At 47.7% G+C, this 22,744-nt stretch overlaps 1 non-coding gene and 2 pseudogenes across 1 annotated transcript; all 3 read left to right on the top strand.

The window, feature by feature from the left end:
- Positions 1-2,365: 2,365 nt before the first annotated feature.
- TRNAT-GGU (transfer RNA threonine (anticodon GGU)) lies at positions 2,366-2,438 on the top strand. The gene has a single exon. It is a non-coding gene; the product is annotated as a tRNA-Thr (tRNA).
- A 19,286-nt stretch (positions 2,439-21,724) lies between these two features.
- Positions 21,725-21,843, top strand: LOC149631483 (5S ribosomal RNA; annotated as a pseudogene).
- A 377-nt stretch (positions 21,844-22,220) lies between these two features.
- Positions 22,221-22,338, top strand: LOC149631482 (5S ribosomal RNA; annotated as a pseudogene).
- The last annotated feature ends 406 nt before the right edge of the window (positions 22,339-22,744 follow it).

Raw genomic sequence — 22,744 nt, 5'->3', positions numbered from 1 at the left:
CATTTAATTTTTGGGCTTCCGTGGCACAATGGTTAGCGCGTTCAGCTGTTAATCGAAAGGTTGGTGGTTCGAGCCCACCCGGGAGAGGTGTTGTGGGGTCTCAAATGTAACGTAGAAAGCCAAGGTTTTTCCACAATACCTGACAACAATTTAATTTCTGAGCTTCCGTGGCTCAATGGTTAGCGCGTTCGGCTGTTAACCAATAGGTTGGTGGTTCGACCCCATCCGGAAGCGGTGTTGTGAGGTCTCAGATGTGACGTAAAAAGTCAAGGTTTTTACATAATACCTGACGAGCATTTAACTTTTGGGCTTCCGTGTCGCAATGGTTAGCGCGTTCGGCTGTTAACCAATAGGTTGGTGGTTCGAGCCCATCCGGGAGCGGTGTTGTGAGGTCTCAGATGTGACGTAAAAAGTCAAGGTTTTTACACAATACCTAACGAGCATTTAACTTTTGGGCTTCCGTGGCACAATGGTTAGCGCGTTCAGCTGTTAATCGAAAGGTTGGTGGTTCGAGCCCACCCGGGAGAGGTGTTGTGGGGTCTCAAATGTAACGTAGAAAGCCAAAGTTTTTCCACAATACCTGACAACCGTTTAATTTCTGAGCTTCCGTGGCTCAATGGTTAGCGCGTTCAGCTGTTAACCAATAGGTTGGTGGTTCGAGCCCACCCGGGAGCGGTGTTGTGTGATCTCAAATGTAACGTAGAAAGCCAAAGTTTTTCCACAATACCTGACGACCATTTAATTTTTGGGCTTCCGTGGCGCAATGGTTAGCGCGTTCGGCTGTTAACCAATAGGTTGGTGGTTCGAGCCCATCCGGGAGCGGTGTTGTGAGGTCTCAGATGTGACGTAAAAAGTCAAGGTTTTTACACAATACCTGACGAGCATTTAATTTTTGGGCTTCCGTGGCACAATGGTTAGCGCGTTCAGCTGTTAATCGAAAGGTTGGTGGTTCGAGCCCACCCGGGAGAGGTGTTGTGGGGTCTCAAATGTAACGTAGAAAGCCAAAGTTTTTCCACAATACCTGACAACAATTTAATTTCTGAGCTTCCGTGGCTCAATGGTTAGCGCGTTCGGCTGTTAACCAATAGGTTGCTGGTTCGACCCCATCCGGGAGCGGTGTTGTGAGGTCTCAGATGTGACGTAAAAAGTCAAGGTTTTTACACAATACCTAACGAGCATTTAACTTTTGGGCTTCCGTGGCGCAATGGTTAGCGCGTTCGGCTGTTAACCAATAGGTTGGTGGTTCGAGCCCATCCGGGAGCGGTGTTGTGAGGTCTCAGATGTGACGTAAAAAGTCAAGGTTTTTACACAATACCTGACGAGCATTTAATTTTTGGGCTTCCGTGGCACAATGGTTAGCGCGTTCAGCTGTTAATCGAAAGGTTGGTGGTTCGAGCCCACCCGGGAGAGGTGTTGTGGGGTCTCAAATGTAACGTAGAAAGCCAAGGTTTTTCCACAATACCTGACAACAATTTAATTTCTGAGCTTCCGTGGCTCAATGGTTAGCGCGTTCGGCTGTTAACCAATAGGTTGGTGGTTCGACCCCATCCGGGAGCGGTGTTGTGGGGTCTCAGATGTGACGTAAAAAGTCAAGGTTTTTACATAATACCTGACGAGCATTTAATTTTGGGCTTCCGTGTCGCAATGGTTAGCGCGTTCGGCTGTTAACCAATAGGTTGGTGGTTCGAGCCCATCCGGGAGCGGTGTTGTGAGGTCTCAGATGTGACTTAAAAAGTCAAGGTTTTTACACAATACCTAACGAGCATTTAACTTTTGGGCTTCCGTGGCACAATGGTTAGCGCGTTCAGCTGTTAATCGAAAGGTTGGTGGTTCGAGCCCACCCGGGAGAGGTGTTGTGGGGTCTCAAATGTAACGTAGAAAGCCAAAGTTTTTCCACAATACCTGACAACCGTTTAATTTCTGAGCTTCCGTGGCTCAATGGTTAGCGCGTTCAGCTGTTAACCAATAGGTTGGTGGTTCGAGCCCACCCGGGAGCGGTGTTGTGTGATCTCAAATGTAACGTAGAAAGCCAAAGTTTTTCCACAATACCTGACGACCATTTTATTCTTGAGCTTCCGTGGCTCAATGGTTAGCGCTTTCGGCTGTTAACCAATAGGTTGGTGGTTCGAGCCCACCCGGGAGCGGTGTTGTGGGATCTGAAATGTAACGTAGAAAGCCAAAGTTTTTGCACAATAAATGACGACCATTTAATTTTTGGGCTTCCGTGGCGCAATGGTTAGCGCGTTCGGCTGTTAACCAATAGGTTGGTGGTTCGAGCCCATCCGGGAGCGGTGTTGTGAGGTCTCGGATGTGACGTAAAAAGTCAAGGTTTTTACACAATACCTAACAAGCATTTAACTTTTGGGCTTCCGTGGCGCAATGGTTAGCGCGTTCGGCTGGTAACCAATAGGTTGGTGGTTCGAGCCCATCCGGGAGCGGTGTTGTGAGGTCTCAGATGTGACGTAAAAAGTCAAGGTTTTTACACAATACCTGACGAGCATTTAACTTTTGGGCTTCCGTGGCGCAATGGTTTGCGCGTTCGGCTGTTAACCAATAGGTTGGTGGTTCGAGCCCATCCGGGAGCGGTGTTGTGAGGTCTCAGATGTGACGTAAAAAGTCAAGGTTTTTACACAATATCTGACGAGCATCTAATTTTTGGGCTTCCGCGGCGCAATGGTTAGCGCGTTCAGCTGTTAATCGAAAGGTTGGTGGTTCGAGCCCACCCGGGAGAGGTGTTGTGGGGTCTCAAATGTAACGTAGAAAGCCAAAGTTTTTCCACAATACCTGACAACCGTTTAATTTCTGAGCTTCCGTGGCTCAATGGTTAGCGCGTTCAGCTGTTAACCAATAGGTTGGTGGTTCGAGCCCACCCGGGAGCGGTGTTGTGTGATCTCAAATGTAACGTAGAAAGCCAAAGTTTTTCCACAATACCTGACGACCATTTAATTTTTGGGCTTCCGTGGCGCAATGGTTAGCGCGTTCGGCTGTTAACCAATAGGTTGGTGGTTCGAGCCCATCCGGGAGCGGTGTTGTGAGGTCTCAGATGTGACGTAAAAAGTCAAGGTTTTTACACAATACCTGACGAGCATTTAATTTTTGGGCTTCCGTGGCACAATGGTTAGCGCGTTCAGCTGTTAATCGAAAGGTTGGTGGTTCGAGCCCACCCGGGAGAGGTGTTGTGGGGTCTCAAATGTAACGTAGAAAGCCAAAGTTTTTCCACAATACCCGACAACAATTTAATTTCTGAGCTTCCGTGGCTCAATGGTTAGCGCGTTCGGCTGTTAACCAATAGGTTGGTGGTTCGACCCCATCCGGGAGCGGTGTTGTGAGGACTCAGATGTGACGTAAAAAGTCAAGGTTTTTACACAATACCTAACGAGCATTTAACTTTTGGGCTTTCGTGGCGCAATGGTTAGCGCGTTCGGCTGTTAACCAATAGGTTGGTGGTTCGAGCCCATCCGGGAGCGGTGTTGTGAGGTCTCAGATGTGACGTAAAAAGTCAAGGTTTTTACACAATACCTGACGAGCATTTAATTTTTGGGCTTCCGTGGCACAATGGTTAGCGCGTTCAGCTGTTAATCGAAAGGTTGGTGGTTCGAGCCCACCCGGGAGAGGTGTTGTGGGGTCTCAAATGTAACGTAGAAAGCCAAAGTTTTTCCACAATACCTGACAACAATTTAATTTCTGAGCTTCCGTGGCTCAATGGTTAGCGCGTTCGGCTGTTAACCAATAGGTTGGTGGTTCGACCCCATCCGGGAGCGGTGTTGTGAGGTCTCAGATGTGACGTAAAAAGTCAAGGTTTTTACATAATACCTGACGAGCATTTAACTTTTGGGCTTCCGTGTCGCAATGGTTAGCGCGTTCGGCTGTTAACCAATAGGTTGGTGGTTCGAGCCCATCCGGGAGCGGTGTTGTGAGGTCTCAGATGTGACGTAAAAAGTCAAGGTTTTTACACAATACCTAACGAGCATTTAACTTTTGGGCTTCCGTGGCACAATGGTTAGCGCGTTCAGCTGTTAATGGAAAGGTTGGTGGTTCGAGCCCACCCGGGAGAGGTGTTGTGGGGTCTCAAATGTAACGTAGAAAGCCAAAGTTTTTCCACAATACCTGACAACAATTTAATTTCTGAGCTTCCGTGGCTCAATGGTTAGCGCGTTCGGCTGTTAACCAATAGGTTGGTGGTTCGAGCCCATCCGGGAGCGGTGTTGTGAGGTCTCAGATGTGACGTAAAAAGTCAAGGTTTTTACACAATATCTGACGAGCATCTAATTTTTGGGCTTCCGCGGCGCAATGGTTAGCGCGTTCAGCTGTTAATCGAAAGGTTGGTGGTTCGAGCCCACCCGGGAGAGGTGTTGTGGGGTCTCAAATGTAACGTAGAAAGCCAAAGTTTTTCCACAATACCTGACAACCGTTTAATTTCTGAGCTTCCGTGGCTCAATGGTTAGCGCGTTCAGCTGTTAACCAATAGGTTGGTGGTTCGAGCCCACCCGGGAGCGGTGTTGTGTGATCTCAAATGTAACGTAGAAAGCCAAAGTTTTTCCACAATACCTGACGACCATTTAATTTTTGGGCTTCCGTGGCGCAATGGTTAGCGCGTTCGGCTGTTAACCAATAGGTTGGTGGTTCGAGCCCATCCGGGAGCGGTGTTGTGAGGTCTCAGATGTGACGTAAAAAGTCAAGGTTTTTACACAATACCTGACGAGCATTTAATTTTTGGGCTTCCGTGGCACAATGGTTAGCGCGTTCAGCTGTTAATCGAAAGGTTGGTGGTTCGAGCCCACCCGGGAGAGGTGTTGTGGGGTCTCAAATGTAACGTAGAAAGCCAAAGTTTTTCCACAATACCCGACAACAATTTAATTTCTGAGCTTCCGTGGCTCAATGGTTAGCGCGTTCGGCTGTTAACCAATAGGTTGGTGGTTCGACCCCATCCGGGAGCGGTGTTGTGAGGACTCAGATGTGACGTAAAAAGTCAAGGTTTTTACACAATACCTAACGAGCATTTAACTTTTGGGCTTCCGTGGCGCAATGGTTAGCGCGTTCGGCTGTTAACCAATAGGTTGGTGGTTCGAGCCCATCCGGGAGCGGTGTTGTGAGGTCTCAGATGTGACGTAAAAAGTCAAGGTTTTTACACAATACCTGACGAGCATTTAATTTTTGGGCTTCCGTGGCACAATGGTTAGCGCGTTCAGCTGTTAATCGAAAGGTTGGTGGTTCGAGCCCACCCGGGAGAGGTGTTGTGGGGTCTCAAATGTAACGTAGAAAGCCAAAGTTTTTCCACAATACCTGACAACAATTTAATTTCTGAGCTTCCGTGGCTCAATGGTTAGCGCGTTCGGCTGTTAACCAATAGGTTGGTGGTTCGACCCCATCCGGGAGCGGTGTTGTGAGGTCTCAGATGTGACGTAAAAAGTCAAGGTTTTTACATAATACCTGACGAGCATTTAACTTTTGGGCTTCCGTGTCGCAATGGTTAGCGCGTTCGGCTGTTAACCAATAGGTTGGTGGTTCGAGCCCATCCGGGAGCGGTGTTGTGAGGTCTCAGATGTGACGTAAAAAGTCAAGGTTTTTACACAATACCTAACGAGCATTTAACTTTTGGGCTTCCGTGGCACAATGGTTAGCGCGTTCAGCTGTTAATGGAAAGGTTGGTGGTTCGAGCCCACCCGGGAGAGGTGTTGTGGGGTCTCAAATGTAACGTAGAAAGCCAAAGTTTTTCCACAATACCTGACAACAATTTAATTTCTGAGCTTCCGTGGCTCAATGGTTAGCGCGTTCGGCTGTTAACCAATAGGTTGGTGGTTCGACCCCATCCGGGAGCGGTGTTGTGAGGTCTCAGATGTGACGTAAAAAGTCAAGGTTTTTACATAATACCTGACGAGCATTTAACTTTTGGGCTTCCGTGTCGCAATGGTTAGCGCGTTCGGCTGTTAACCAATAGGTTGGTGGTTCGAGCCCATCCGGGAGCGGTGTTGTGAGGCCTCAGATGTGACGTAAAAAGTCAAGGTTTTTACACAATACCTAACGAGCATTAAACTTTTGGGCTTCCGTGGCGCAATGGTTAGCGCGTTCGGCTGTTAACCAATAGGTTGGTGGTTCGAGCCCATCCGGGAGCGGTGTTGTGAGGTCTCAGATGTGACGTAAAAAGTCAAGGTTTTTACACAATACCTGACGAGCATTTAACTTTTGGGCTTCCGTGGCGCAATGGTTAGCGCGTTCGGCTGTTAACCAATAGGTTGGTGGTTCGAGCCCATCCGGGAGCGGTGTTGTGAGGTCTCAGATATGACGTAAAAAGTCAAGGTTTTTACACAATATCTGACGAGCATCTAATTTTTGGGCTTCCGTGGCGCAATGGTTAGCGCGTTCAGCTGTTAATCGAAAGGTTGGTGGTTCGAGCCCACCCGGGAGAGGTGTTGTGGGGTCTCAAATGTAACGTAGAAAGCCAAAGTTTTTCCACAATACCTGACAACCGTTTAATTTCTGAGCTTCCGTGGCTCAATGGTTAGCGCGTTCAGCTGTTAACCAATAGGTTGGTGGTTCGAGCCCACCCGGGAGCGGTGTTGTGTGATCTCAAATGTAACGTAGAAAGCCAAAGTTTTTCCACAATACCTGACGACCATTTAATTTTTGGGCTTCCGTGGCGCAATGGTTAGCGCGTTCGGCTGTTAACCAATAGGTTGGTGGTTCGAGCCCATCCGGGAGCGGTGTTGTGAGGTCTCAGATGTGACGTAAAAAGTCAAGGTTTTTACACAATACCTGACGAGCATTTAATTTTTGGGCTTCCGTGGCACAATGGTTAGCGCGTTCAGCTGTTAATCGAAAGGTTGGTGGTTCGAGCCCACCCGGGAGAGGTGTTGTGGGGTCTCAAATGTAACGTAGAAAGCCAAAGTTTTTCCACAATACCTGACAACAATTTAATTTCTGAGCTTCCGTGGCTCAATGGTTAACGCGTTCGGCTGTTAACCAATAGGTTGGTGGTTCGACCCCATCCGGGAGCGGTGTTGTGAGGTCTCAGATGTGACGTAAAAAGTCAAGGTTTTTACATAATACCTGACGAGCATTTAACTTTTGGGCTTCCGTGTCGCAATGGTTAGCGCGTTCGGCTGTTAACCAATAGGTTGGTGGTTCGAGCCCATCCGGGAGCGGTGTTGTGAGGCCTCAGATGTGACGTAAAAAGTCAAGGTTTTTACACAATACCTAACGAGCATTAAACTTTTGGGCTTCCGTGGCGCAATGGTTAGCGCGTTCGGCTGTTAACCAATAGGTTGGTGGTTCGAGCCCATCCGGGAGCGGTGTTGTGAGGTCTCAGATGTGACGTAAAAAGTCAAGGTTTTTACACAATACCTGACGAGCATTTAACTTTTGGGCTTCCGTGGCGCAATGGTTAGCGCGTTCGGCTGTTAACCAATAGGTTGGTGGTTCGAGCCCATCCGGGAGCGGTGTTGTGAGGTCTCAGATATGACGTAAAAAGTCAAGGTTTTTACACAATATCTGACGAGCATCTAATTTTTGGGCTTCCGTGGCGCAATGGTTAGCGCGTTCAGCTGTTAATCGAAAGGTTGGTGGTTCGAGCCCACCCGGGAGAGGTGTTGTGGGGTCTCAAATGTAACGTAGAAAGCCAAAGTTTTTCCACAATACCTGACAACCGTTTAATTTCTGAGCTTCCGTGGCTCAATGGTTAGCGCGTTCAGCTGTTAACCAATAGGTTGGTGGTTCGAGCCCACCCGGGAGCGGTGTTGTGTGATCTCAAATGTAACGTAGAAAGCCAAAGTTTTTCCACAATACCTGACGACCATTTAATTTTTGGGCTTCCGTGGCGCAATGGTTAGCGCGTTCGGCTGTTAACCAATAGGTTGGTGGTTCGAGCCCATCCGGGAGCGGTGTTGTGAGGTCTCAGATGTGACGTAAAAAGTCAAGGTTTTTACACAATACCTGACGAGCATTTAATTTTTGGGCTTCCGTGGCACAATGGTTAGCGCGTTCAGCTGTTAATCGAAAGGTTGGTGGTTCGAGCCCACCCGGGAGAGGTGTTGTGGGGTCTCAAATGTAACGTAGAAAGCCAAAGTTTTTCCACCATACCTGACAACAATTTAATTTCTGAGCTTCCGTGGCTCAATGGTTAGCGCGTTCGGCTGTTAACCAATAGGTTGGTGGTTCGACCCCATCCGGGAGCGGTGTTGTGAGGTCTCAGATGTGACGTAAAAAGTCAAGGTTTTTACACAATACCTAACGAGCATTTAACTTTTGGGCTTGGTGGCGCAATGGTTAGCGCGTTCGGCTGTTAACCAATAGGTTGGTGGTTCGAGCCCATCCGGGAGCGGTGTTGTGAGGTCTCAGATGTGACGTAAAAAGTCAAGGTTTTTACACAATACCTAACGAGCATTTAACTTTTGGGCTTCCGTGTCACAATGGTTAGCGCGTTCAGCTGTTAATCGAAAGGTTGGTGGTTCGAGCCCACCCGGGAGAGGTGTTGTGGGGTCTCAAATGTAACGTAGAAAGCCAAAGTTTTTCCACAATACCTGACAACAATTTAATTTCTGAGCTTCCGTGGCTCAATGGTTAGCGCGTTCGGCTGTTAACCAATAGGTTGGTGGTTCGACCCCATCCGGGAGCGGTGTTGTGAGGTCTCAGATGTGACGTAAAAAGTCAAGGTTTTTACATAATACCTGACGAGCATTTAACTTTTGGGCTTCCGTGTCGCAATGGTTAGCGCGTTCGGCTGTTAACCAATAGGTTGGTGGTTCGAGCCCATCCGGGAGCGGTGTTGTGAGGCCTCAGATGTGACGTAAAAAGTCAAGGTTTTTACACAATACCTAACGAGCATTAAACTTTTGGGCTTCCGTGGCGCAATGGTTAGCGCGTTCGGCTGTTAACCAATAGGTTGGTGGTTCGAGCCCATCCGGGAGCGGTGTTGTGAGGTCTCAGATGTGACGTAAAAAGTCAAGGTTTTTGCACAATACCTGACGAGCATTTAACTTTTGGGCTTCCGTGGCGCAATGGTTAGCGCGTTCGGCTGTTAACCAATAGGTTGGTGGTTCGAGCCCATCCGGGAGCGGTGTTGTGAGGTCTCAGATGTGACGTAAGAAGTCAAGGTTTTTACACAATACCTGACGAGTATTTAACTTTTAAGCTTCCGTGGCGCTATGGTTAGCGCGTTCGGCTGTTAATCAATAGGTTGGTGGTTCGAGCCCATCCGGGAGCGGTATTGTGAGGTCTCAGATGTGACGTAAAAAGTCAAGGTTTTTACACAATACCTGACGAGCATTTAATTTTTGGGATTCCGTGGCGCAATGGTTAGCGCGTTCAGCTGTTAATCGAAAGGTTAGTGGTTCGAGCCCACGCGGGAGAGGTGTTGTGGGGTCTCAAATGTAACGTAGAAAGCCAAAGTTTTTCCACAACACCTGACAACCATTTAATTTCTGAGCTTCCGTGGCTCAATGGTTAGCGCGTTCGGCTGTTAACCAATAGGTTGGTGGTTCGACCCCATCCGGGAGCGGTGTTGTGAGGTCTCAGATGTGACGTAAAAAGTCAAGGTTTTTACACAATACCTAACGTGCATTTAACTTTTGGGCTTCCGTGGCGCAATGGTTAGCGCGTTCGGCTGTTCACCAATAGGTTGGTGGTTCGAGCCCATCCGGGAGCGGTGTTGTGAGGTCTCAGATGTGACGTAAAAAGTCAAGGTTTTTACACAATACCTGACGAGCATTTAATTTTTGGGCTTCCGTGGCACAATGGTTAGCGCGTTCAGCTGTTAATCGAAAGGTTGGTGGTTCGAGCCCACCCGGGAGAGGTGTTGTGGGGTCTCAAATGTAACGTAGAAAGCCAAAGTTTTTCCACAATACCTGACAACAATTTAATTTCTGAGCTTCCGTGGCTCAATGGTTAGCGCGTTCGGCTGTTAACCAATAGGTTGGTGGTTCGACCCCATCCGGGAGCGGTGTTGTGAGGTCTCAGATGTGACGTAAAAAGTCAAGGTTTTTACATAATACCTGACGAGCATTTAACTTTTGGGCTTCCGTGTCGCAATGGTTAGCGCGTTCGGCTGTTAACCAATAGGTTGGTGGTTCGAGCCCATCCGGGAGCGGTGTTGTGAGGTCTCAGATGTGACGTAAAAAGTCAAGGTTTTTACACAATACCTGACGAGCATTTAACTTTTGGGCTTCCGTGGCGCAATGGTTAGCGCGTTCGGCTGTTAACCAATAGGTTGGTGGTTCGAGCCCATCCGGGAGCGGTGTTGTGAGGTCTCAGATGTGACGTAAGAAGTCAAGGTTTTTACACAATACCTGACGAGTATTTAACTTTTGGGCTTCCGTGGCGCAATGGTTAGCGCGTTCGGCTGTTAATCAATAGGTTGGTGGTTCGAGCCCATCCGGGAGCGGTATTGTGAGGTCTCAGATGTGACGTAAAAAGTCAAGGTTTTTACACAATACCTGACGAGCATTTAATTTTTGGGATTCCGTGGCGCAATGGTTAGCGCGTTCAGCTGTTAATCGAAAGGTTAGTGGTTCGAGCCCACGCGGGAGAGGTGTTGTGGGGTCTCAAATGTAACGTAGAAAGCCAAAGTTTTTCCACAACACCTGACAACCATTTAATTTCTGAGCTTCCGTGGCTCATTGGTTAGCGCGTTCGGCTGTTAACCAATAGGTTGGTGGTTCGAGCCCATCCGGGAGCGGTGTTGTGAGGTCTCAGATGTGACGTAAAAAGTCAAGGTTTTTACACAATACCTAACGAGCATTAAACTTTTGGGCTTCCGTGGCGCAATGGTTAGCGCGTTCGGCTGTTAACCAATAGGTTGGTGGTTCGAGCCCATCCGGGAGCGGTGTTGTGAGGTCTCAGATGTGACGTAAAAAGTCAAGGTTTTTGCACAATACCTGACGAGCATTTAACTTTTGGGCTTCCGTGGCGCAATGGTTAGCGCGTTCGGCTGTTAACCAATAGGTTGGTGGTTCGAGCCCATCCGGGAGCGGTGTTGTGAGGTCTCAGATGTGACGTAAGAAGTCAAGGTTTTTACACAATACCTGACGAGTATTTAACTTTTGGGCTTCCGTGGCGCAATGGTTAGCGCGTTCGGCTGTTAATCAATAGGTTGGTGGTTCGAGCCCATCCGGGAGCGGTATTGTGAGGTCTCAGATGTGACGTAAAAAGTCAAGGTTTTTACACAATACCTGACGAGCATTTAATTTTTGGGATTCCGTGGCGCAATGGTTAGCGCGTTCAGCTGTTAATCGAAAGGTTAGTGGTTCGAGCCCACGCGGGAGAGGTGTTGTGGGGTCTCAAATGTAACGTAGAAAGCCAAAGTTTTTCCACAACACCTGACAACCATTTAATTTCTGAGCTTCCGTGGCTCAATGGTTAGCGCGTTCGGCTGTTAACCAATAGGTTGGTGGTTCGACCCCATCCGGGAGCGGTGTTGTGAGGTCTCAGATGTGACGTAAAAAGTCAAGGTTTTTACACAATACCTAACGTGCATTTAACTTTTGGGCTTCCGTGGCGCAATGGTTAGCGCGTTCGGCTGTTAACCAATAGGTTGGTGGTTCGAGCCCATCCGGGAGCGGTGTTGTGAGGTCTCAGATGTGACGTAAAAAGTCAAGGTTTTTACACAATACCTGACGAGCATTTAATTTTTGGGCTTCCGTGGCACAATGGTTAGCGCGTTCAGCTGTTAATCGAAAGGTTGGTGGTTCGAGCCCACCCGGGAGAGGTGTTGTGGGGTCTCAAATGTAACGTAGAAAGCCAAAGTTTTTCCACAATACCTGACAACAATTTAATTTCTGAGCTTCCGTGGCTCAATGGTTAGCGCGTTCGGCTGTTAACCAATAGGTTGGTGGTTCGACCCCATCCGGGAGCGGTGTTGTGAGGTCTCAGATGTGACGTAAAAAGTCAAGGTTTTTACATAATACCTGACGAGCATTTAACTTTTGGGCTTCCGTGTCGCAATGGTTAGCGCGTTCGGCTGTTAACCAATAGGTTGGTGGTTCGAGCCCATCCGGGAGCGGTGTTGTGAGGTCTCAGATGTGACGTAAAAAGTCAAGGTTTTTACACAATACCTAACGAGCATTTAACTTTTGGGCTTCCGTGGCACAATGGTTAGCGCGTTCAGCTGTTAATCGAAAGGTTGGTGGTTCGAGCCCACCCGGGAGAGGTGTTGTGGGGTCTCAAATGTAACGTAGAAAGCCAAAGTTTTTCCACAATACCTGACAACAATTTAATTTCTGAGCTTCCGTGGCTCAATGGTTAGCGCGTTCGGCTGTTAACCAATAGGTTGGTGGTTCGACCCCATCCGGGAGCGGTGTTGTGAGGTCTCAGATGTGACGTAAAAAGTCAAGGTTTTTACATAATACCTGACGAGCATTTAACTTTTGGGCTTCCGTGTCGCAATGGTTAGCGCGTTCGGCTGTTAACCAATAGGTTGGTGGTTCGAGCCCATCCGGGAGCGGTGTTGTGAGGCCTCAGATGTGACGTAAAAAGTCAAGGTTTTTACACAATACCTAACGAGCATTAAACTTTTGGGCTTCCGTGGCGCAATGGTTAGCGCGTTCGGCTGTTAACCAATAGGTTGGTGGTTCGAGCCCATCCGGGAGCGGTGTTGTGAGGTCTCAGATGTGACGTAAAAAGTCAAGGTTTTTACACAATACCTGACGAGCATTTAACTTTTGGGCTTCCGTGGCGCAATGGTTAGCGCGTTCGGCTGTTAACCAATAGGTTGGTGGTTCGAGCCCATCCGGGAGCGGTGTTGTGAGGTCTCAGATGTGACGTAAAAAGTCAAGGTTTTTACACAATACCTGACGAGCATTTAATTTTTGGGATTCCGTGGCGCAATGGTTAGCGCGTTCAGCTGTTAATCGAAAGGTTAGTGGTTCGAGCCCACGCGGGAGAGGTGTTGTGGGGTCTCAAATGTAACGTAGAAAGCCAAAGTTTTTCCACAACACCTGACAACCATTTAATTTCTGAGCTTCCGTGGCTCAATGGTTAGCGCGTTCGGCTGTTAACCAATAGGTTGGTGGTTCGACCCCATCCGGGAGCGGTGTTGTGAGGTCTCAGATGTGACGTAAAAAGTCAAGGTTTTTACACAATACCTAACGTGCATTTAACTTTTGGGCTTCCGTGGCGCAATGGTTAGCGCGTTCGGCTGTTAACCAATAGGTTGGTGGTTCGAGCCCATCCGGGAGCGGTGTTGTGAGGTCTCAGATGTGACGTAAAAAGTCAAGGTTTTTACACAATACCTGACGAGCATTTAATTTTTGGGCTTCCGTGGCACAATGGTTAGCGCGTTCAGCTGTTAATCGAAAGGTTGGTGGTTCGAGCCCACCCGGGAGAGGTGTTGTGGGGTCTCAAATGTAACGTAGAAAGCCAAAGTTTTTCCACAATACCTGACAACAATTTAATTTCTGAGCTTCCGTGGCTCAATGGTTAGCGCGTTCGGCTGTTAACCAATAGGTTGGTGGTTCGACCCCATCCGGGAGCGGTGTTGTGAGGTCTCAGATGTGACGTAAAAAGTCAAGGTTTTTACATAATACCTGACGAGCATTTAACTTTTGGGCTTCCGTGTCGCAATGGTTAGCGCGTTCGGCTGTTAACCAATAGGTTGGTGGTTCGAGCCCATCCGGGAGCGGTGTTGTGAGGTCTCAGATGTGACGTAAAAAGTCAAGGTTTTTACACAATACCTAACGAGCATTTAACTTTTGGGCTTCCGTGGCACAATGGTTAGCGCGTTCAGCTGTTAATCGAAAGGTTGGTGGTTCGAGCCCACCCGGGAGAGGTGTTGTGGGGTCTCAAATGTAACGTAGAAAGCCAAAGTTTTTCCACAATACCTGACAACAATTTAATTTCTGAGCTTCCGTGGCTCAATGGTTAGCGCGTTCGGCTGTTAACCAATAGGTTGGTGGTTCGACCCCATCCGGGAGCGGTGTTGTGAGGTCTCAGATGTGACGTAAAAAGTCAAGGTTTTTACATAATACCTGACGAGCATTTAACTTTTGGGCTTCCGTGTCGCAATGGTTAGCGCGTTCGGCTGTTAACCAATAGGTTGGTGGTTCGAGCCCATCCGGGAGCGGTGTTGTGAGGCCTCAGATGTGACGTAAAAAGTCAAGGTTTTTACACAATACCTAACGAGCATTAAACTTTTGGGCTTCCGTGGCGCAATGGTTAGCGCGTTCGGCTGTTAACCAATAGGTTGGTGGTTCGAGCCCATCCGGGAGCGGTGTTGTGAGGTCTCAGATGTGACGTAAAAAGTCAAGGTTTTTACACAATACCTGACGAGCATTTAACTTTTGGGCTTCCGTGGCGCAATGGTTAGCGCGTTCGGCTGTTAACCAATAGGTTGGTGGTTCGAGCCCATCCGGGAGCGGTGTTGTGAGGTCTCAGATGTGACGTAAGAAGTCAAGGTTTTTACACAATACCTGACGAGTATTTAACTTTTGGGCTTCCGTGGCGCAATGGTTAGCGCGTTCGGCTGTTAATCAATAGGTTGGTGGTTCGAGCCCATCCGGGAGCGGTATTGTGAGGTCTCAGATGTGACGTAAAAAGTCAAGGTTTTTACACAATACCTGACGAGCATTTAATTTTTGGGATTCCGTGGCGCAATGGTTAGCGCGTTCAGCTGTTAATCGAAAGGTTAGTGGTTCGAGCCCACGCGGGAGAGGTGTTGTGGGGTCTCAAATGTAACGTAGAAAGCCAAAGTTTTTCCACAACACCTGACAACCATTTAATTTCTGAGCTTCCGTGGCTCATTGGTTAGCGCGTTCGGCTGTTAACCAATAGGTTGGTGGTTCGAGCCCATCCGGGAGCGGTGTTGTGAGGTCTCAGATGTGACGTAAAAAGTCAAGGTTTTTACATAATACCTGACGAGCATTTAACTTTTGGGCTTCCGTGTCGCAATGGTTAGCGCGTTCGGCTGTTAACCAATAGGTTGGTGGTTCGAGCCCATCCGAGAGCGGTGTTGTGAGGTCTCAGATGTGACGTAAAAAGTCAAGGTTTTTACACAATACCTAACGAGCATTTAACTTTTGGGCTTCCGTGGCACAATGGTTAGCGCGTTCAGCTGTTAATCGAAAGGTTGGTGGTTCGAGCCCACCCGGGAGAGGTGTTGTGGGGTCTCAGATGTAACGTAGAAAGCCAAAGTTTTTCCACAATACCTGACAACAATTTAATTTCTGAGCTTCCGTGGCTCAATGGTTAGCGCTTTCGGCTGTTAACCAATAGGTTGGTGGTTCGACCCCATCCGGGAGCGGTGTTGTGAGGTCTCAGATGTGACGTAAAAAGTCAAGGTTTTTACATAATACCTGACGAGCATTTAACTTTTGGGCTTCCGTGTCGCAATGGTTAGCGCGTTCGGCTGTTAACCAATAGGTTGGTGGTTCGAGCCCATCCGGGAGCGGTGTTGTGAGGCCTCAGATGTGACGTAAAAAGTCAAGGTTTTTACACAATACCTAACGAGCATTAAACTTTTGGGCTTCCGTGGCGCAATGGTTAGCGCGTTCGGCTGTTAACCAATAGGTTGGTGGTTCGAGCCCATCCGGGAGCGGTGTTGTGAGGTCTCAGATGTGACGTAAAAAGTCAAGGTTTTTACACAATACCTGACGAGCATTTAACTTTTGGGCTTCCGTGGCGCAATGGTTAGCGCGTTCGGCTGTTAACCAATAGGTTGGTGGTTCGAGCCCATCCGGGAGCGGTGTTGTGAGGTCTCAGATGTGACGTAAGAAGTCAAGGTTTTTACACAATACCTGACGAGTATTTAACTTTTGGGCTTCCGTGGCGCAATGGTTAGCGCGTTCGGCTGTTAATCAATAGGTTGGTGGTTCGAGCCCATCCGGGAGCGGTATTGTGAGGTCTCAGATGTGACGTAAAAAGTCAAGGTTTTTACACAATACCTGACGATCATTTAATTTTTGGGATTCCGTGGCGCAATGGTTAGCGCGTTCAGCTGTTAATCGAAAGGTTAGTGGTTCGAGCCCACGCGGGAGAGGTGTTGTGGGGTCTCAAATGTAACGTAGAAAGCCAAAGTTTTTCCACAACACCTGACAACCATTTAATTTCTGAGCTTCCGTGGCTCAATGGTTAGCGCGTTCGGCTGTTAACCAATAGGTTGGTGGTTCGACCCCATCCGGGAGCGGTGTTGTGAGGTCTCAGATGTGACGTAAAAAGTCAAGGTTTTTACACAATACCTAACGAGCATTTAACTTTTGGGCTTCCGTGGCGCAATGGTTAGCGCGTTCGGCTGTTAACCAATAGGTTGGTGGTTCGAGCCCATCCGGGAGCGGTGTTGTGAGGTCTCAGATGTGACGTAAAAAGTCAAGGTTTTTACACAATACCTGACGAGCATTTAATTTTTGGGCTTCCGTGGCACAATGGTTAGCGCGTTCAGCTGTTAATCGAAAGGTTGGTGGTTCGAGCCCACCCGGGAGAGGTGTTGTGGGGTCTCAAATGTAACGTAGAAAGCCAAAGTTTTTCCACAATACCTGACAACAATTTAATTTCTGAGCTTCCGTGGCTCAATGGTTAGCGCGTTCGGCTGTTAACCAATAGGTTGGTGGTTCGAGCCCATCCGGGAGCGGTGTTGTGAGGTCTCAGATGTGACGTAAAAAGTCAAGGTTTTTACACAATACCTAACGAGCATTTAACTTTTGGGCTTCCGTGGCACAATGGTTAGCGCGTTCAGCTGTTAATCGAAAGGTTAGTGGTTCGAGCCCACGCGGGAGAGGTGTTGTGGGGTCTCAAATGTAACGTAGAAAGCCAAAGTTTTTCCACAACACCTGACAACCATTTAATTTCTGAGCTTCCGTGGCTCATTGGTTAGCGCGTTCGGCTGTTAACCAATAGGTTGGTGGTTCGAGCCCATCCGGGAGCGGTGTTGTGAGGTCTCAGATGTGACGTAAAAAGTCAAGGTTTTTACACAATACCTGACGAGCATTTAACTTTTGGGCTTCCGTGGCGCAATGGTTAGCGCGTTCGGCGGTTAACCAATAGGTTGGTGGTTCGAGCCCATCCGGGAGCGGTGTTGTGAGGTCTCAGATGTGACGTAAAAAGTCAAGGTTTTTACACAATACCTAACGAGCATTTAACTTTTGGGCTTCCGTGGCACAATGGTTAGCGCGTTCAGCTGTTAATCGAAAGGTTGGTGGTTCGAGCCCACCCGGGAGAGGTGTTGTGGGGTCTCAAATGTAACGTACAAAGCCAAAGTTTTTCCACAATACCTGACAACAATTTAATTTCTGAGCTTCCGTGGCTCAATGGTTAGCGCGTTCGGCTGTTAACCAATAGGTTGGTGGTTCGACCCCATCCGGGAGCGGTGTTGTGAGGTCTCAGATGTGACGTAAAAAGTCAAGGTTTTTACATAATACCTGACGAGCATTTAACTTTTGGGCTTCCGTGTCGCAATGGTTAGCGCGTTCGGCTGTTAACCAATAGGTTGGTGGTTCGAGCCCATCCGAGAGCGGTGTTGTGAGGTCTCAGATGTGACGTAAAAAGTCAAGGTTTTTACACAATACCTAACGAGCATTTAACTTTTGGGCTTCCGTGGCACAATGGTTAGCGCGTTCAGCTGTTAATCGAAAGGTTGGTGGTTCGAGCCCACCCGGGAGAGGTGTTGTGGGGTCTCAGATGTAACGTAGAAAGCCAAAGTTTTTCCACAATACCTGACAACAATTTAATTTCTGAGCTTCCGTGGCTCAATGGTTAGCGCTTTCGGCTGTTAACCAATAGGTTGGTGGTTCGACCCCATCCGGGAGCGGTGTTGTGAGGTCTCAGATGTGACGTAAAAAGTCAAGGTTTTTACATAATACCTGACGAGCATTTAACTTTTGGGCTTCCGTGTCGCAATGGTTAGCGCGTTCGGCTGTTAACCAATAGGTTGGTGGTTCGAGCCCATCCGGGAGCGGTGTTGTGAGGCCTCAGATGTGACGTAAAAAGTCAAGGTTTTTACACAATACCTAACGAGCATTAAACTTTTGGGCTTCCGTGGCGCAATGGTTAGCGCGTTCGGCTGTTAACCAATAGGTTGGTGGTTCGAGCCCATCCGGGAGCGGTGTTGTGAGGTCTCAGATGTGACGTAAAAAGTCAAGGTTTTTACACAATACCTGACGAGCATTTAACTTTTGGGCTTCCGTGGCGCAATGGTTAGCGCGTTCGGCTGTTAACCAATAGGTTGGTGGTTCGAGCCCATCCGGGAGCGGTGTTGTGAGGTCTCAGATGTGACGTAAGAAGTCAAGGTTTTTACACAATACCTGACGAGTATTTAACTTTTGGGCTTCCGTGGCGCAATGGTTAGCGCGTTCGGCTGTTAATCAATAGGTTGGTGGTTTGAGCCCATCCGGGAGCGGTATTGTGAGGTCTCAGATGTGACGTAAAAAGTCAAGGTTTTTACACAATACCTGACGATCATTTAATTTTTGGGATTCCGTGGCGCAATGGTTAGCGCGTTCAGCTGTTAATCGAAAGGTTAGTGGTTCGAGCCCACGCGGGAGAGGTGTTGTGGGGTCTCAAATGTAACGTAGAAAGCCAAAGTTTTTCCACAACACCTGACAACCATTTAATTTCTGAGCTTCCGTGGCTCAATGGTTAGCGCGTTCGGCTGTTAACCAATAGGTTGGTGGTTCGACCCCATCCGGGAGCGGTGTTGTGAGGTCTCAGATGTGACGTAAAAAGTCAAGGTTTTTACACAATACCTAACGAGCATTTAACATTTGGGCTTCCGTGGCGCAATGGTTAGCGCGTTCGGCTGTTAACCAATAGGTTGGTGGTTCGAGCCCATCCGGGAGCGGTGTTGTGAGGTCTCAGATGTGACGTAAAAAGTCAAGGTTTTTACACAATACCTGACGAGCATTTAATTTTTGGGCTTCCGTGGCACAATGGTTAGCGCGTTCAGCTGTTAATCGAAAGGTTGGTGGTTCGAGCCCACCCGGGAGAGGTGTTGTGGGGTCTCAAATGTAACGTAGAAAGCCAAAGTTTTTCCACAATACCTGACAACAATTTAATTTCTGAGCTTCCGTGGCTCAATGGTTAGCGCGTTCGGCTGTTAACCAATAGGTTGGTGGTTCGAGCCCATCCGGGAGCGGTGTTGTGAGGTCTCAGATGTGACGTAAAAAGTCAAGGTTTTTACACAATACCTAACGAGCATTTAACTTTTGGGCTTCCGTGGCACAATGGTTAGCGCGTTCAGCTGTTAATCGAAAGGTTGGTGGTTCGAGCCCACCCGGGAGAGGTGTTGTGGGGTCTCAAATGTAACGTAGAAAGCCAAAGTTTTTCCACAATACCTGACAACAATTTAATTTCTGAGCTTCCGTGGCTCAATGGTTAGCGCGTTCGGCTGTTAACCAATAGGTTGGTGGTTCGACCCCATCCGGGAGCGGTGTTGTGAGGTCTCAGATGTGACGTAAAAAGTCAAGGTTTTTACATAATACCTGACGAGCATTTAACTTTTGGGCTTCCGTGTCGCAATGGTTAGCGCGTTCGGCTGTTAACCAATAGGTTGGTGGTTCGAGCCCATCCGGGAGCGGTGTTGTGAGGCCTCAGATGTGACGTAAAAAGTCAAGGTTTTTACACAATACCTAACGAGCATTAAACTTTTGGGCTTCCGTGGCGCAATGGTTAGCGCGTTCGGCTGTTAACCAATAGGTTGGTGGTTCGAGCCCATCCGGGAGCGGTGTTGTGAGGTCTCAGATGTGACGTAAAAAGTCAAGGTTTTTACACAATACCTGACGAGCATTTAACTTTTGGGCTTCCGTGGCGCAATGGTTAGCGCGTTCGGCTGTTAACCAATAGGTTGGTGGTTCGAGCCCATCCGGGAGCGGTGTTGTGAGGTCTCAGATGTGACGTAAAAAGTCAAGGTTTTTCCACAACACCTGACAACCATTTAATTTCTGAGCTTCCGTGGCTCAATGGTTAGCGCGTTCGGCTGTTAACCAATAGGTTGGTGGTTCGAGCCCATCCGGGAGCGGTGTTGTGAGGTCTCAGATGTGACGTAAAAAGTCAAGGTTTTTACACAATACCTGACGAGCATTTAACTTTTGGGCTTCCGTGGCGCAATGGTTAGCGCGTTCGGCGGTTAACCAATAGGTTGGTGGTTCGAGCCCATCCGGGAGCGGTGTTGTGAGGTCTCAGATGTGACGTAAAAAGTCAAGGTTTTTACACAATACCTAACGAGCATTTAACTTTTGGGCTTCCGTGGCACAATGGTTAGCGCGTTCAGCTGTTAATCGAAAGGTTGGTGGTTCGAGCCCACCCGGGAGAGGTGTTGTGGGGTCTCAAATGTAACGTACAAAGCCAAAGTTTTTCCACAATACCTGACAACAATTTAATTTCTGAGCTTCCGTGGCTCAATGGTTAGCGCGTTCGGCTGTTAACCAATAGGTTGGTGGTTCGACCCCATCCGGGAGCGGTGTTGTGAGGTCTCAGATGTGACGTAAAAAGTCAAGGTTTTTACATAATACCTGACGAGCATTTAACTTTTGGGCTTCCGTGTCGCAATGGTTAGCGCGTTCGGCTGTTAACCAATAGGTTGGTGGTTCGAGCCCATCCGAGAGCGGTGTTGTGAGGTCTCAGATGTGACGTAAAAAGTCAAGGTTTTTACACAATACCTAACGAGCATTTAACTTTTGGGCTTCCGTGGCGCAATGGTTAGCGCGTTCGGCTGTTAACCAATAGGTTGGTGGTTCGAGCCCATCCGGGAGCGGTGTTGTGAGGTCTCAGATGTGACGTAAAAAGTCAAGGTTTTTACACAATACCTGACGAGCATTTAACTTTTGGGCTTCCGTGGCGCAATGTTTAGCGCGTTCGGCTGTTAACCAATAGGTTGGTGGTTCGAGCCCATCCGGGAGCGGTGTTGTGAGGTCTCAGATGTGACGTAAGAAGTCAAGGTTTTTACACAATACCTGACGAGTATTTAACTTTTGGGCTTCCGTGGCGCAATGGTTAGCGCGTTCGGCTGTTAATCAATAGGTTGGTGGTTCGAGCCCATCCGGGAGCGGTGTTGTGAGGTCTCAGATGTGACGTAAAAAGTCAAGGTTTTTACACAATACCTGACGAGCATTTAATTTTTGGGATTCCGTGGCGCAATGGTTAGCGCGTTCAGCTGTTAATCGAAAGGTTAGTGGTTCGAGCCCACGCGGGAGAGGTGTTGTGGGGTCTCAAATGTAACGTAGAAAGCCAAAGTTTTTCCACAACACCTGACAACCATTTAATTTCTGAGCTTCCGTGGCTCAATGGTTAGCGTGTTCGGCTGTTAACCAATAGGTTGGTGGTTCGACCCCATCCGGGAGCGGTGTTGTGAGGTCTCAGATGTGACGTAAAAAGTCAAGGTTTTTACACAATACCTGAAGAGCATTTAACTTTTGGGCTTCCGTGGCGCAATGGTTAGCGCGTTCGGCGGTTAACCAATAGGTTGGTGGTTCGAGCCCATCCGGGAGCGGTGTTGTGAGGTCTCAGATGTGACGTAAAAAGTCAAGGTTATAAAGATGAAGGTTAATTTGTCTCACTTAATTTAAATTCGAATTTTTAACTAGCACTCTCGGCAACGGCCATATCACGCTGAGAACACCGGTTCTCGTCCGATCGCCGACGTTAGCAGCGTCGAGCGCAGTCAGTACTTGGGAATACTGCGTGCCGTTGGTTTTTCACTTTTGTTTCCTCTATTAAATTCCACCCGATTTGAAAAAAGCACACATATCTTCTTTTTGTTATTGTTTTATAAAGATGAAAGTTAATTAAATTCAAATTATTAACTAGCACTCTCGGCAACGGCCATATCACGCTGAATACACCGGTGTTCGTCCGAAAACCGAAGTTAAGCAGCGTCGAGCGTAGTCACTACTTGGGAGGGAGACCACTTACGTACACTGCGTGCAGTTGGCTTTTTCACTTTTTTTTCCTCTTTTAAATTCCAATAGATTTGAAAAGAGCAAACTTATTTTCTTTTTGTTATTGTTTTAAAAAGATGATGGTTAATTTGTCTCACTTAATTTAAATTCGAGTTATTAACTAGCACTCTCGGCAACGACCATATACGCTGAAAAAAGCGGTTCTCGTCCGATCACCGAAGTTAAGCAGCGTCGAGCGCAGTCAGTACTTGGGATGGAGACCACTTAGGAACACTGCGAGCCGTTGGCTTTTTCACTTTTTTTCCTCTTTTAAATTTTAATAGATATGAAAAAAGCAAACATATCTTCTTTTTTGTTATTGTTTTATAAAGATGAAAGTTAATTAAATTCAAATTATTAACTAGCACTCTCGGCAACGGCCATATCACGCTGAATACACCGGTTCTCGTCCGATAACCGAAGTTAAGCAGCGTCGAGCGCAGTCGTACTTGGGAGGGAGACCACTTAGGAACACTGCGTGCCGTTGATTTTTTCACTTTTTTTTCCTCTTATAAATTTTAATAGATATGAAAAAAGCAAACATGTTTTTTTTGTTATTGTTTTAAAATGATGAAGGTTAATTTGTCTCACTTAATTTAAATTCGAATTATTAACAAGCACTCTCGGCAACGGCCATATCACGCTGAAAACACCGGTTTTCGTCCGATCACCGAAGTTAAGCAGCGTCGAGCGCATACAGTACTTGGGAATACTGCGTTCCGTTGGTTTTTCACTTTTGTTTCCTCTTTTAAATTCCACCCGATATGAAAGAAGCAAACATATCTTCTTTTTGTTATTGTTTTATAAAGATGAAAGTTAATTAAATTCAAATTATTAACTAGCACTCTCGGCAACGGCCGTATCACGCTGAATACACCGGTTCTCGTCCGATAACC

This window comes from Phalangium opilio, unplaced genomic scaffold, assembly GCF_054372755.1.
Source record: "Phalangium opilio isolate 3A_F unplaced genomic scaffold, DU_Popi_V2 ptg000101l_1, whole genome shotgun sequence".
NCBI lineage: Eukaryota > Metazoa > Arthropoda > Arachnida > Opiliones > Phalangiidae > Phalangium > Phalangium opilio.
The sequence above is the reverse complement of the archived record's forward strand: the minus strand, read 5'-3'. Positions and strand labels throughout refer to the sequence as shown.